This window comes from Scomber scombrus, chromosome 18 (genome assembly GCF_963691925.1).
Source record: "Scomber scombrus chromosome 18, fScoSco1.1, whole genome shotgun sequence".
NCBI classification, from domain to species: Eukaryota; Metazoa; Chordata; class Actinopteri; order Scombriformes; family Scombridae; genus Scomber; species Scomber scombrus.
This window is the reverse complement of record NC_084987.1, coordinates 13,622,959-13,635,457: the sequence shown is the minus strand read 5'-3', so window position 1 is coordinate 13,635,457 and position 12,499 is coordinate 13,622,959. Positions and strand designations below refer to the sequence as shown.

At 41.0% G+C, this 12,499-nt stretch overlaps 1 long non-coding RNA gene across 1 annotated transcript in view; it reads left to right on the top strand.

Annotated features, from left to right (window-relative positions):
- The first annotated feature begins 752 nt into the window (after window positions 1–752).
- The window catches only part of LOC134000212 (uncharacterized), a 53,171-nt gene continuing 41,424 nt past the window's right edge, over window positions 753–12,499 (top strand). Inside the window, exon 1 of the long non-coding RNA XR_009927406.1 lies at window positions 753–1,329. This is a non-coding gene — a long non-coding RNA (uncharacterized LOC134000212). The remainder of the gene's footprint in view (window positions 1,330–12,499) is intronic.

The window sequence follows — 12,499 nt, the reverse complement described above, 5'->3', positions numbered from 1 at the left end:
GTCTACTGTATACAATAATTTCATGTGTGTTCTAATTTTAGTCTTTCAGCCTTCCGTTCCCAGTAATCCAGTCCTTGTTTTTTAGGTTTAAGGGACGCTGAGATCCCAGAAATACAAGCAAGCCTGGAGGTGGTTAGGACATGAAAGTGAGGTAAGAAAGACAAGAGATTCATTCATTGGAAGGTGATTCAAGGCACCGACATCCCTGTATCTCTGCACAGCGACAGATGATCATTATTACTCACTCACGCTGCTCACACAGGGCTCACACGCAACCTAAGATCAAACTGACAGATGATGAGTGATTGCAACAAATTTATAACAGCCGAGATTCATGACATAATAACAGAGGTCTACTTGATTATTACAGAGAATAATTCTAATAATAATAGGAACTCTTAATGTCAGCTGGTATTATTTGATGTCGTTAATGTAATTTAATAACATTTCCAGCAACAGGCACATATCTTTTTACCTGCCAATATAGGCAAAATTTAGTTTACTGTACTTTTTAACATACTTTAATGTGGTTATCTTTACTGCCAGTTATGAGTTACTTTACTTTTTTCATGTTATTTTTTTTTAAGGTTAGGGAAATCTGATATGATTATCCTGCTCTCAAATATTTGGCCGTACCAACAATGAACTCCACATACCATCATGCATTGCGTGCCTACGTTGGCTGAGAGCAGCATGTGCTGGGCTGCTTTACTCTAACTATGGCTCAGTGCAGCTCAGGCCCTTCACAGGAGCGCATCGTATCAGCGACAGAGACGCAAGTTGGAGCTCAAGCAGGAACCATCACTGCGCTGGATCATAAAGAGGAACCGAGCTTCTTTTGTTCCTTATTGGATGTAATCACATTTATCGATCTGCTTGATTTGCCAAAGCACCAATCTGTTTACGCAGGGATTCTTTGGACGCATTATTAATGCAACCGTTACAACACTGACACACGTGGAGGAGTTATTATTATTATTATTATTGGACAACTGGATCATAATGGCAACAGCTAACGGATTTAACACTACAGCTGTGGATCTTGTAGGATATAAGGAAATCTCTTGCACGGAATGCGTGCTGTCCATCTGCAGTTACTCATGCTACCCAAGTCCTGCTCCTGGACAAGTCTTTTGTCAGACAGCCTCTTGGGATACTTTACCCGTGTTCAAGTGTGGCCAGAGTCATAGACGGTCAGTACAATGATATGCTTTTGGAAAATCGGTATTTGCTGTTGCGGATTTTGACACAAGGAATGGAATATCCCTGGATATTTTTGGTGCTCAGCAGATGCAGCGTTTTGGATAATGTCATCTCCTGATCCAGCAGGTATGTAAGAAAGGATAGTTACCCACAACTTATTCGTGCCTGTTTGATAGTTAAAGATTAAGATTAAATTATGTTTGTGTTACTAATTCGTGTTGTCATTTCGTTTTTTGACACGTTAAAACCTGCAGCTTAGTGTGCTGGGGACCAGCTGTTGTCATTTGTGGTGATCCAAATGGGGTCCCAATGTGGAATAACTTAAGTCTTTCAGCTATTATTTCACAAACAGAATACGTTGTTAGACAATGGCTGTTTTGACCAAAGGTTCTGTCGTTATCTCTTCACACACCCATCTGACCTATTATATATTCACTCCCAAATTGCACTCAACAATCAAATTCTTTTCACATGGAATTCCTAACAACATCTCTTATCAAATTGGGGTGTGTTTCTACTTTTTGTCTGGGGAGAGGGGTGTGTTTGAAAAGCCTTGTCAAACCTCTGGACTGCTCCACCTGTTCAACACTGCTCCGCTATTCACCGGTGTTCATTACTCGCGCATCTCTCATCTTCAAAATAGACACAGATTGACTTGTATTTCAGAGGGATGAATAGAGCACTGTCAAGCCTGCCATCCTATTTTGAAATGTACAGCTTTACAGCCTGTCTTTAAGCGGACGTACAGCGGCAATACACCTGCAGTGCCAGGTGTCCACAGCCCAATCACACAGTACTCACACTATCATATGCTGTGAAAGACCAGGTGCAAAATGAGTGAATAGTGTGGATACAGTGTCCATACTGTAGAAAGCAAAATGCAGTCCACCCACCTCTCCCACAGTGATTCCATTCAGGTGAGAGTAACTTTGTTTGAGCTCCATAACTTTGCCCACTGGGAAGCCTGTCAGCCAAGTGAAGCAGCTGTCATTACAGCAGACTGCTGCTACCAGAAGCATGACTTGTATAATAGATCAAATGCTGTTGTCGCTAACATAGGACAGTTTATGTTTTAGATGTTTCATTTTAGTGAAACCTATGTCACATGTTGATGACACTGATTGGTAAGCCTTATATGGTTAGGGTCAGGAGAGAAGGATTTTGTACCTGTTCAGCAAGTTGGCATGGTGCTTGTTTAATGAGCACACTGTGGCATAATGGCATTGCATTCATAGTGGGTGTGTGTTCGTGCAAGTTATATGATGAGGCTTCTATCTTCCTAAAGCATCCCCTCTTCCTTCACCCTTCAGCCCTTCAGCTCTCACTTCTCAATCCCATCCACTTCCTTAGCAATAAAAAATTCCATCTATTGTTGGGGCAGGGGGACAGAGCCCCACTATATGTCTGTATACAGCGAAGAGCGCAGACCCCCCTCCAACTCAGCAGCCCCCACACACCCCCTCCATTAAAAATCGTCTCCAAACAAGACCCCCTTTCTCCACTGAAGAGGGACCCTCTGTCTAATGCCAAGTGACTCTCATGGCCAGCATTGACGGTGGGACACTTGCTTCACAAAAGGAGCTGAAGTGTCAAATAAACTCGGTCAGAGCCCCCGACACACAAGAATTCCTTTATCTGGTACCCTGGGAGGCAGACAAAGACAGACTTTGTGTCAGTGAGCAGGCCTTGACTAAACACTGGGGCTTTTTTTTTACTCCTCACAACTTCTGCCTCTTCTTCCACCTCCTCCTCCTTTTGTCGTTTGAACGGTGGAGCGGGAGCATGTCTGTTGACGTGACCCCGCTCGCCCAGCATCTGCACCGCACACGGCCAACATCATCTCTGCACTGTGTAAGCTCCACACAAACACAGATGTGCCCATGCACGCCCACTCTCATACGCCCGCTTCTCTCATTCAGACTGTCTGTTAGACATCAAAGTAGCCAGAACATTTCAGTAGACTTTTTTTTTTTGGACAGTCTTGTTTATGTCTTAGTCTGTAGTTGGGAATCCTACGGCAGGAATTTGCTTTCTAACCGAGCTGAGTGTGCTGGCTGTGCTGTCATATGATATACTTGTGGTGAACCACAGTAGAGAGCCATACACACACCAGGGTCAGACTCACTTAACAACCCTGTATTTACTCCACTCAAAATTTCCCAGGAACTTTCTCATCACCGGCAATTTTCTAAGAACCAAGAAAAAACAGGGTCATTTATTAGTCATTGTTAGAATTTGTTTTCTGTTTTTTTCACTCATTAACATCCGTTTCCATTACCTTAAAATACCTGAACACATCAGGACACACACACGCACAAAACAGGCCGTTTTTCCACACTAGAGGTGCTATGTAGTGATTCTGTAGAGCTCTATAGCCTGCTCTGAAGCAAGCCCAAAAGTGCTGGAAAATTACCTCATGCAGTGTTGAGACATATTTTAGACAATGTTGAAGCAGCACCACTGAGACAATTTCATGGCTCAGAGCTGGAGCTGGCCAGCCCCAGTGATAGACATGTGCATTAGGCCCCCCCCAGGCATGCTAATACAGGCCTGCCCGAGTGTCATAGTCCCCAGCACGGTGGTAAATGTAAACAGATCAAGTTGCTGTGGTCCAGCGTGTTAATGGTGTGTTTATGAGCTTAAGTTGAGTGGTGATTTATCATGTCTGAACTCAATGCTCACCTGGTCCCTGGCCCCGATCAAGCTCTGAATCTGGTGTGTGTGTTTGTGGGTGTGTATGTGACATTACACTCAGGTGACAATGCTGGCTGAGCAGCGTGACCTGCTGGTGAACCGTGTCTTGATGTCATGACCGTTTTTTGACCATGGAATGGGGAAAAAGGAAAGCAGTAGGAACATTTATTACATATTAATTACACCTTGTTTTTCTAGCAAATGTGCCTTCAGCATTACCTCATCAGCTCTGCAGGGCACAAAGCTCAAATCACAGGAAAATATCCTTCCATCATAAGTGTCAGATAACCTTTTAATGAGCTCCATGAGAAATATCAGGCTGAAAAAAAAGCTGCTGTGTATCCTTTCATATGGAGCACCATTTACACCCAGTTTGTGTGTGTGTGTGTGTGTGTGTTTAGAATGGGCTCTAAAGTTTGTCTGAACAGGAGAACTGTCATTTATTAGTAGTGCAGGAACAATGGGGAGCTTGTCTCCGGGGTGGTGGGGGCCAGAGGGGGGCCAGAGGGGGCCGGTGGAGCCAGGGGAGGGTGGCCTGAGATTGGGCAGCAGCCTCTGACCAAGAACAAGCCCCTGTCTGATGGAGAGAACTGCTGACCCTTCCTGAGTAAAATGGCACCTTTGTTTCGAGGTGTATGTGTTTGTGCCTATGTGTTTATGTGTGTGTTAGAGAGAGAAAGAGAGAGGTTTTGAAAAGCTGGGAGCACTGTGTAAAGTGTTTTTTTTCCCTCAGAGCTTTGGTGATTTCCCCAGCATTTGTGATTTTCTCTTAGCTGCAAGTTTTGTGATAAGTTCTCACAGTATTCATCTGTTAAGAAAATGTATAAGAGATGTGGGTGAAGTAAGGAATTATCCGACACAAAGCTTTTTATAACCATAGCCATATTTAGACCTTTTAATGTATTAAAACAGAGGTATTTGACTTGCCTAACACAGAAAGAGCAAGTGCCTTCCTAGACAACTGAAAATTTGGCCTTACCATCCTACACAAAGCTGTAGCCCTCTGAGATGCCATGGCACCAGACCACCGCTTCAGACTAATTGGCTACTTTGTGATTTCCTCTGGCCTGTTGCCACAGTCTGTGTGGGGCTTTCTTCCTACTGGCTGACAACAATTGTCTTCTCTCTAATGATGCTCATAAGGGAGCGATGCTTTGTTTAAACACTGGGGTAAAAGAAATAGAGGAGGGGAGGGAGGAGAGAGGAAGAGTAAATGCTGGTGGTTAATGGTGGCAGATTGCTGATTTCCTACAGGCAAACCGCAACTTAGAGGGTGGCGTTTGAGTGTGTGTGTGTGTGTGTGTGTGTGTGTGTGTGTGTGTGTGTGTGTGTGTGTGTGTGTGTGTGTGTGTGTGTGTGTGTGTGTGTGTGTGTGTGTGTGTGTGTGTGTGTGTGTGTGTGTGTGTGTGTGTGTGTGTGTGTGTGTGTGTGTGTGTGAGGGGGGTTGTTGTCCTGCTTTGGGAGTTATCAGGAAGTGGGTGGCTGAGAGAGACAGACCGCCTGTGCTTGAGTGAGAGTGCAGCAGGGTACTTTAGAGGAAGTGGTGAACATGAGTGAGGATTCTTCAGGGTAATGCCTCTGGGTCTGAAACTTAAGGCTTGTGCTCTCTGATAAACCTCTCTGTGCACCTGGTGTTTAGAGCTTTTCCCTACTGGGTGATTAAAAAAAACTGCTTCTTCTAACTGTCATTTAAATCCTGCTATCCGTCCTGTCCTTGACCTCCTGTGGAAGCACAGCCACGGCTTACTTTGCTTGCATCGTGAAGAAAGAGCACGTAGGAGAGATGGAGAGCACAGAAAGGTGAAAGAAGGATGGGTGGAGGACATACACACACACACACACACACACACAGCAAATAGCAAAGACACACAGTGGAGCACAGGGGCATCTCTGTTGGCCCGACAGACAGACAGCACTCCATTCAGGCTCTGCCACAGGAAGGCTGTGTGCACCACCCACCTCAGTACAAGGACACTATGGATCTGCAGAGCAGTTGTAAATAAGAGATGCTAAGAACAGACATTGCTAGTCAGACTGGAATACGTGCAGGTGAAGAGGCCACTGTGGTGGTTTGCAGAGTAGAAGTGCAGGCTTAACTTTACCCGCTCAATACAAAGGAAGTGCATAAAATGTGTTTACATTTTTGTAATATTCACCCATTTTGAGATTATAATTTTACCTGCTGATATATTTCAAAACTTGTTTTTTTCTGTGTGTGTGCATATGAAGTAGACAGGTGTCTAGGATGGAAATCTTGACCTGCCTTGCACCCACAAAAAAAAATATTGAAATTATCTTAGTTTTGCAACACTTTAAATAGCAGACATTCATTCTCCTGTTTTCTCTCAAACTGACCTCACTTGCTCTTTTCATACTCTCATTTTGGAGGGAAAATTCCTCGCTTTGTGTTCCCGTCTCACAAATGTCACATTCCACCGAACCTGTGACCATGTTCTGCCTCACTTTCTGGGTGTGGGTCGTCGTGGCAACACCTCTGCGTTTTCAGCCAGTCACACCTACACAAGTAAGCCATCCTCATTCAAGAGCTGGGTCTCTCTTACTCGATCCACTCTTTCATTCTTCCCTTTTCTTTTCGTCTCAGTGGGGAGGATAAAGGAGACATTTTCTGTGTGAAGAGGAGCGTGAAATTTCCTGTGTGACCTCCCCGGGACACAGCAGACCACCAGGCTCCTCAGACCACTGTGTATGTGTGTGTTAAATCCTGCACTTGTGTAGGGGATCCGTGTGTGACGTCGACAGCTTGAGTGCATGTCTGGTTTCATTTGCTTTGTTTAAAGGGGATTGAATTAAGTCGAGTTATACTTCTGTCTGCATAAAAAGTGCAATCAAAGTGGATTGTAAAGTGTCCTGACATTTAGAAAGGGCACACAAATGATCATGTCTCATTTACCCTGAGCTACTGACAGACATGCCGTGCAAGTGGAAGAAGTGACTGTTAGTGTCTCTGACCAGAGGCATAGATAAGCTAAAAGTAATGGTCCTCATTATTCTCTCTGTGCCAAAGTGCTGTCATGACAGCTAACGTGACCAGAGGTTGTCCAGACGTCACGCTGTCATCACAGACCATCACTCATTCAGCAGGCTGCGGAAAAGACACAGACACCCATGTTCCTCAGTGAGCTGTTCCTGACTGAATATTGTGTCACCTTTGAGAGGATTAAAAACTTATGATTGTCTACAAGAAAGATAATGTTTTATGACAAACAACTGACAATAACTATCTTTAAGCAGCTTTATTTAGCCAAAAATAGCAATGAGGACCCTGTGGCAGTGTTTCAGGGCAGTCAGTGTATGACTTTGGAGAAGACTTGATGCATTTCTTAGACACTGCTGCCCCTTTGTGGACAACGTACAGAATTACAGTTTACTGTGTTGTATTTCCTTCTTTGGCCACTAAAACCGTGTGGTGCTAAAAACTGTTTGGAGATGAAGTGAAGTGAGTGTGCTTACAAAGTTACTGTAAAATATAAATTTAGATAATTTAGTTGTTTCACCTGGATAATTCACTTAGTATCACTGTTGCGTTTCAGGGAGTCCTTATTACAAACAGTAAATATTTCAGGTATTCTCATATATTACAATAATATGACAGAAAACAAGTTACAAAGTGTATATAATTAAAATTCCATCCTTACACAGGATTTACATAATGCTGTTTACAATAAAGTATATTAAATACCGCATCTACAAACACACACAATACAAGTCTTGTTTTTAGTGTTTTTGTATATGTTTCTATGTATATGTTCTATATAGCTATTATGAGGAGTTTATGGGTAAAAACCTTTTGCCTAAACCCTTTGTCAAATTGTCAAGACTATACTGGTGGATAAAGGCACAAACAAGAAATTAAAAAAAATAAGTATAATAATGAATTATGTAAATTGTGTAGATTGTATCTCCCTCTCAAAACAACTTCACAGACTTTTTAATTATGAAGTTAGGCCAGTTTATGGTAGGTATATCAACACTGACCAGTTCAAATAACAGGAATCCAACCCTGAGTTAAGTACTACAAATTGTATTCAGAACTATACATGATCGATTTCAGTCTGTGTTTTAGAAAAACTACCTAGAACATTAGAAGACTGAATTATTTAGAAAACATGTAACTCTTGCAAGGTATGATCATATTTTAGACATTTTTTCTGAATAATGTAAATAAAATCTAATCATGTTGGACTATATGTAGCATTATATTAAACATAAAAAGTGAGCAGCTTGACAGGAACATGAGCAGAAGTTTAAAACCATATTAGCAAATACTAATTAATATCTGTTCCACTGCACATAGCAAATGTTATCTTATAAGGTTTATAAAGAATGTATCAAGTATGTAGTATTTGTAAAGTTTTATAATTCTCCAAATATTTAGTAAGACCACCATACATGTTCAATTGTCACTGACAAGAATAAGTAGCTCAGTTGTTTCTACCCATAGGTCAGGAGTGTTTCTAACACACACAGATGTCTGTAATGAAAAGGGTGACAGAAACTAGGTTAAAATATAACATTCATTGTGCAGTGCATGGTTGAATTACAAGACAGAGAGAAAAAAAAACTATTTTGACTCCTTACTTAATTTCACCACTAGAAGTCATAGTTTGAATGGCTTGTCCTGAGACAGCAGGTACCAAAAAAAAAGCACCAGGTACCAGGTACTATCCCTAATGGAAAAGCAAAAAAAACTGAGTCGAGCTGAGTAGTGCTAGAACTGTATAATGGTAAAGCCCCAATTGAAAGATACCAGTTCCCACCTTCTTTCTTACTTAATTAGTCTAACACACGGTAGAGAGGTTTTGTTTTCAAATATTCTTATACTATTTCCTCAGTGGCATGGAAGAGAGTTTTTTGTTTTTTTGTTTTGTTTTGATTTCACACACATTGTAGTGGTCACAAAGTCTTTTTGGAAAGTGTTAAACCATTTTCATGCATAATTCTGATCTTCTCTGCTTGCATTTTTCTGCTTTTAACTTGATTGAATTTAAGCACAGAGCCTCATTCTCCTCTTGCTGTCTGCATTTTTAATACGCTACAGTTTGTTAGATTACCCACAAGGTGTCTCTCTTGTATAAGATATACTATGTGAATAGGTAGATGTCCACCTTTATGATAACTTAGGCAGTTTTAGGCCTTTTTTTTCTTAAATAAATACAGTAATCACATTTATAAATGCTTTCATTAGAATTTGTTCATGTTTTTAAATTTTTACAGTTTAAAATCCAAAAGTGAAAGAAATGTGTGGACTATAGTAAAAACACCAAAAAATCAACTTACTTGATCAAATTTGCCTCACATGTTTGGTTTTTTGATTGATTCGTCAATCTGTTTGTAAAATAGCTGGCAAAGTCAGCTGCCATTACAAGAATGGTGCATAGAGCACATTTCTGTTTGTGTCTAGTGTAGAAAAGGCTAGTCTCAAGGCAAGGCAAGGCAGCTTTATTTATATAACGCATTTTATACCCAGGGGCAACTTAATGTGCTTTACATAAAAACAAACATTTGACAGTAAGAATTGGAAGCATGAAACATACAATTAAAAAAGATAAATAAATAAAACCCAATTATAGAAAAAAAATGGAAACATTAAAACATGTAATAAAAAAGAACCAAATTCTAACACAAATATAACAAAGTACAGACACATAGAAATAACTAGTCTAAAATAGAGCATAAAAATGAGAGTGCAGGATAAAATAATGATTTGCATTAAAATAATTAAAACGACATACAGTGCAAAAAAAGTGCTTTAACCCTTATGCCTCCTTAAGGACACTTTTGGCTTTTCAGTTTTTATTTTCTTGATCATTTGGGCTGTGGCATCAAAAACTCCAAGGACATTCTTTTTAATATATATATTTATTTTATTTTAATCAATCACTTATAACAGGTCTACTACAGTGTGTAGATACAATTGTTCCTCTTAGCTCAAAATGGGGAGAAAAATGGCCCCATTGAAACCCATCATAATTACATTTCCCGACCCCCCCTACCAAAAAATGACTCTTTCATACATTCCCGTGCTATGGGCTGTCACGTTAGAGCCAGGGCCCCAAAATGTCAGCTTTTACTGTTCTTAGTCTCAAGCTTGACCACTTGATGGCAATGTGGTAACATGAAACACGCCTAAAGTAAAACTCTGCATGTGAAAGTAACCCTCTGATCTATCGAGTAATGGGTGTAGATTGGCATTATTATCTTCTTATTGCCCCTCATTCTAGCTCATCCCCCTTTGAAGATCAAAGTGAGCCTGTGTCTCTGTGTGTACCGACACTGATAAACCCAGAGTGAACTTCAATAAAGCCAACTGTTCACTTTGTACATCTGTTGCTCCTAACCATTCCCTGCCTTACAAGTGGAAATTCTGTTGAAGTAAGAGAGTCAACTGCTGTGCAGCATGTCACGTTGATTTCTCAAAGTAAGCCAAGGCAGGAGATTTTATATACGTTTAAGCAAAGCTGGGAATGTCATTTTGAATGCATGCTATTGTGGTGCATTATAGTGAATAGAAAACCTGATTTGCATGTTGAATACTGCAAACAACCAGACTGGATGTTGGTCAAAATCCTAACAGAAATGTGGCATGTTCTTAAGCTCTTTGTTGGCTTCACTCCTCTCTGAACTTCAGACGTTATAGCACACAAACAATGAATGAGAGAGATACAGGTGACATGATTAAGGAACAGGTGGGGCAGCTTATGATTGGGTGACAGTAATAGCACAAGTGTAATACTGCTCACAGTTCAGTTCCCACAGGTGTCCTGTACGCCCGTGTTTCAGTAAATTATAAGTAAATCTTGACAGATAATGTCCAGGCCGAAGTGGTAGTTCATAACTGTTCTGTTTACTGCTTCATGCATGTGACTGAACCCCTATAGGTATATCTATAGGTTCAGATCTGAATTGGACTACTACTACTACTATGTGCAACTCCTCATAACCTAAATACGATTCATTTAATCTCCTCCTGATTCAGCTCCTTTTCTTTTGAAAATTGAATACCATAGTTTCTTCTTACAGTTGTGTTTTCAATTTTTGAAGACTTCCGTTTCCTCTCTCTTGTTTCCTCTCATTGTTGAACATTGACCAACTTACTTTCAACAAATCTGATTTGAGAGTTATGTAGTTATTCAGGTTCCTGTCAGTTAGAGATTATGGCAAGGAGTGTCATGGGAAAAGGCTGTAATCATAAGTGAAATGTGCTTGTTGTATTGTGTAACTTTATGCACATGTGTGTCATTAGTGTTTGATATTAACTGTTTGACTGCACTGGGGTTGATGCATATATACCGTGTTTCATGTGTGTGCATGTGCACTAACATATAGTGTAGGCATAAAGTATATACATTTAGTATACATTAGCATATATTTAGTTTTAGTACAGTGTGTGTACTTAACACACATTGCCACACCTCTCAGGCTTTCAAGTTGTCCATAATGTCCAGCTAATCTGATGAAACCTTTTGGGTTTTTCTATCATCCACCTTGAATGCTACAAAGTTTGTATACACACACAAACACACACACACACACACACACACACACACACACACACACACACACACACACACACACACACACACACACACACACACACACACACACACACACACACACACACACACACTCACACACACACAGCCTTTTGTGTAACCCTTGTAATATTTAATGTGTTGTGTTCAGTTCCTTCGGATCCCTCTTATCTACTTCTTGCTTTCTTACCAAAACCAAAATCAAATTCAACACTGTGGGCTTATCAGAGCTGTTGGCCACTATTTGCTTCTGTTCCTGTTCTTTTTTTCTTCTTTAATTTCTTTCCTGTTTATTCTCAGTGAAAGTGCAAGCTTCTGCTGCCCACAGTGTACTTTCAGGTCTGTGTGGAGACAGCCTGTTGACAATAGCACCTGCGTCAGATCTTGTGGCAATCGCAAACAGCCCACAACAGACGTGGATGGTTGCAACATATGCTCTCAGCTGCTTATCTTTGTCATCTCTTCTAAGCACTTCAAAATTACTCATCTCTTCATAATAATCGATCATCTAAATCCTTCAGCAACTTTTGATAACTGCTACCTCAAGGCTAGCCGAGCTGAAGACCTGACCAGACGTGTCCAAGGCAGGCAGGAAGGCAGGTACTGTAGGAGCCCACTAGCCTTGACGGAAGAGATCTATGTTTTTTTTTCCCAAGCTGTTGTTTACTGCAGACAATATGTTGAGGCATGGCAGAGCTGGTAGAGTGAGCAAGCCAAGGTGGAGCTTTTATGGAGATACAGAGGAGGAAGTCTGAGTGTACAGTATATCTGTCTGGTTGATGGCTCAGGTGAACCTCCGTCTGCTGCTCAAGTTAATCATTAACGCTTTGGTTTGCTGTCTTTATGTACTTTGTAGGCAGGCAAGAATTTAGAAAAAAACATTTGTTCATGAGCTGCATTTTTCACATTTTAAACCTCATAGTGCCTTTTCCATTGCAGCTGTGCAATAAAGCATAACATGGTGAGCCTCTCTCTATAACTATTTCTTATGGCTATGTGTCTTTGTTCCCTGTGGTTCATGTTAACGGGGTGTTGTTAGTGGCAGCAGC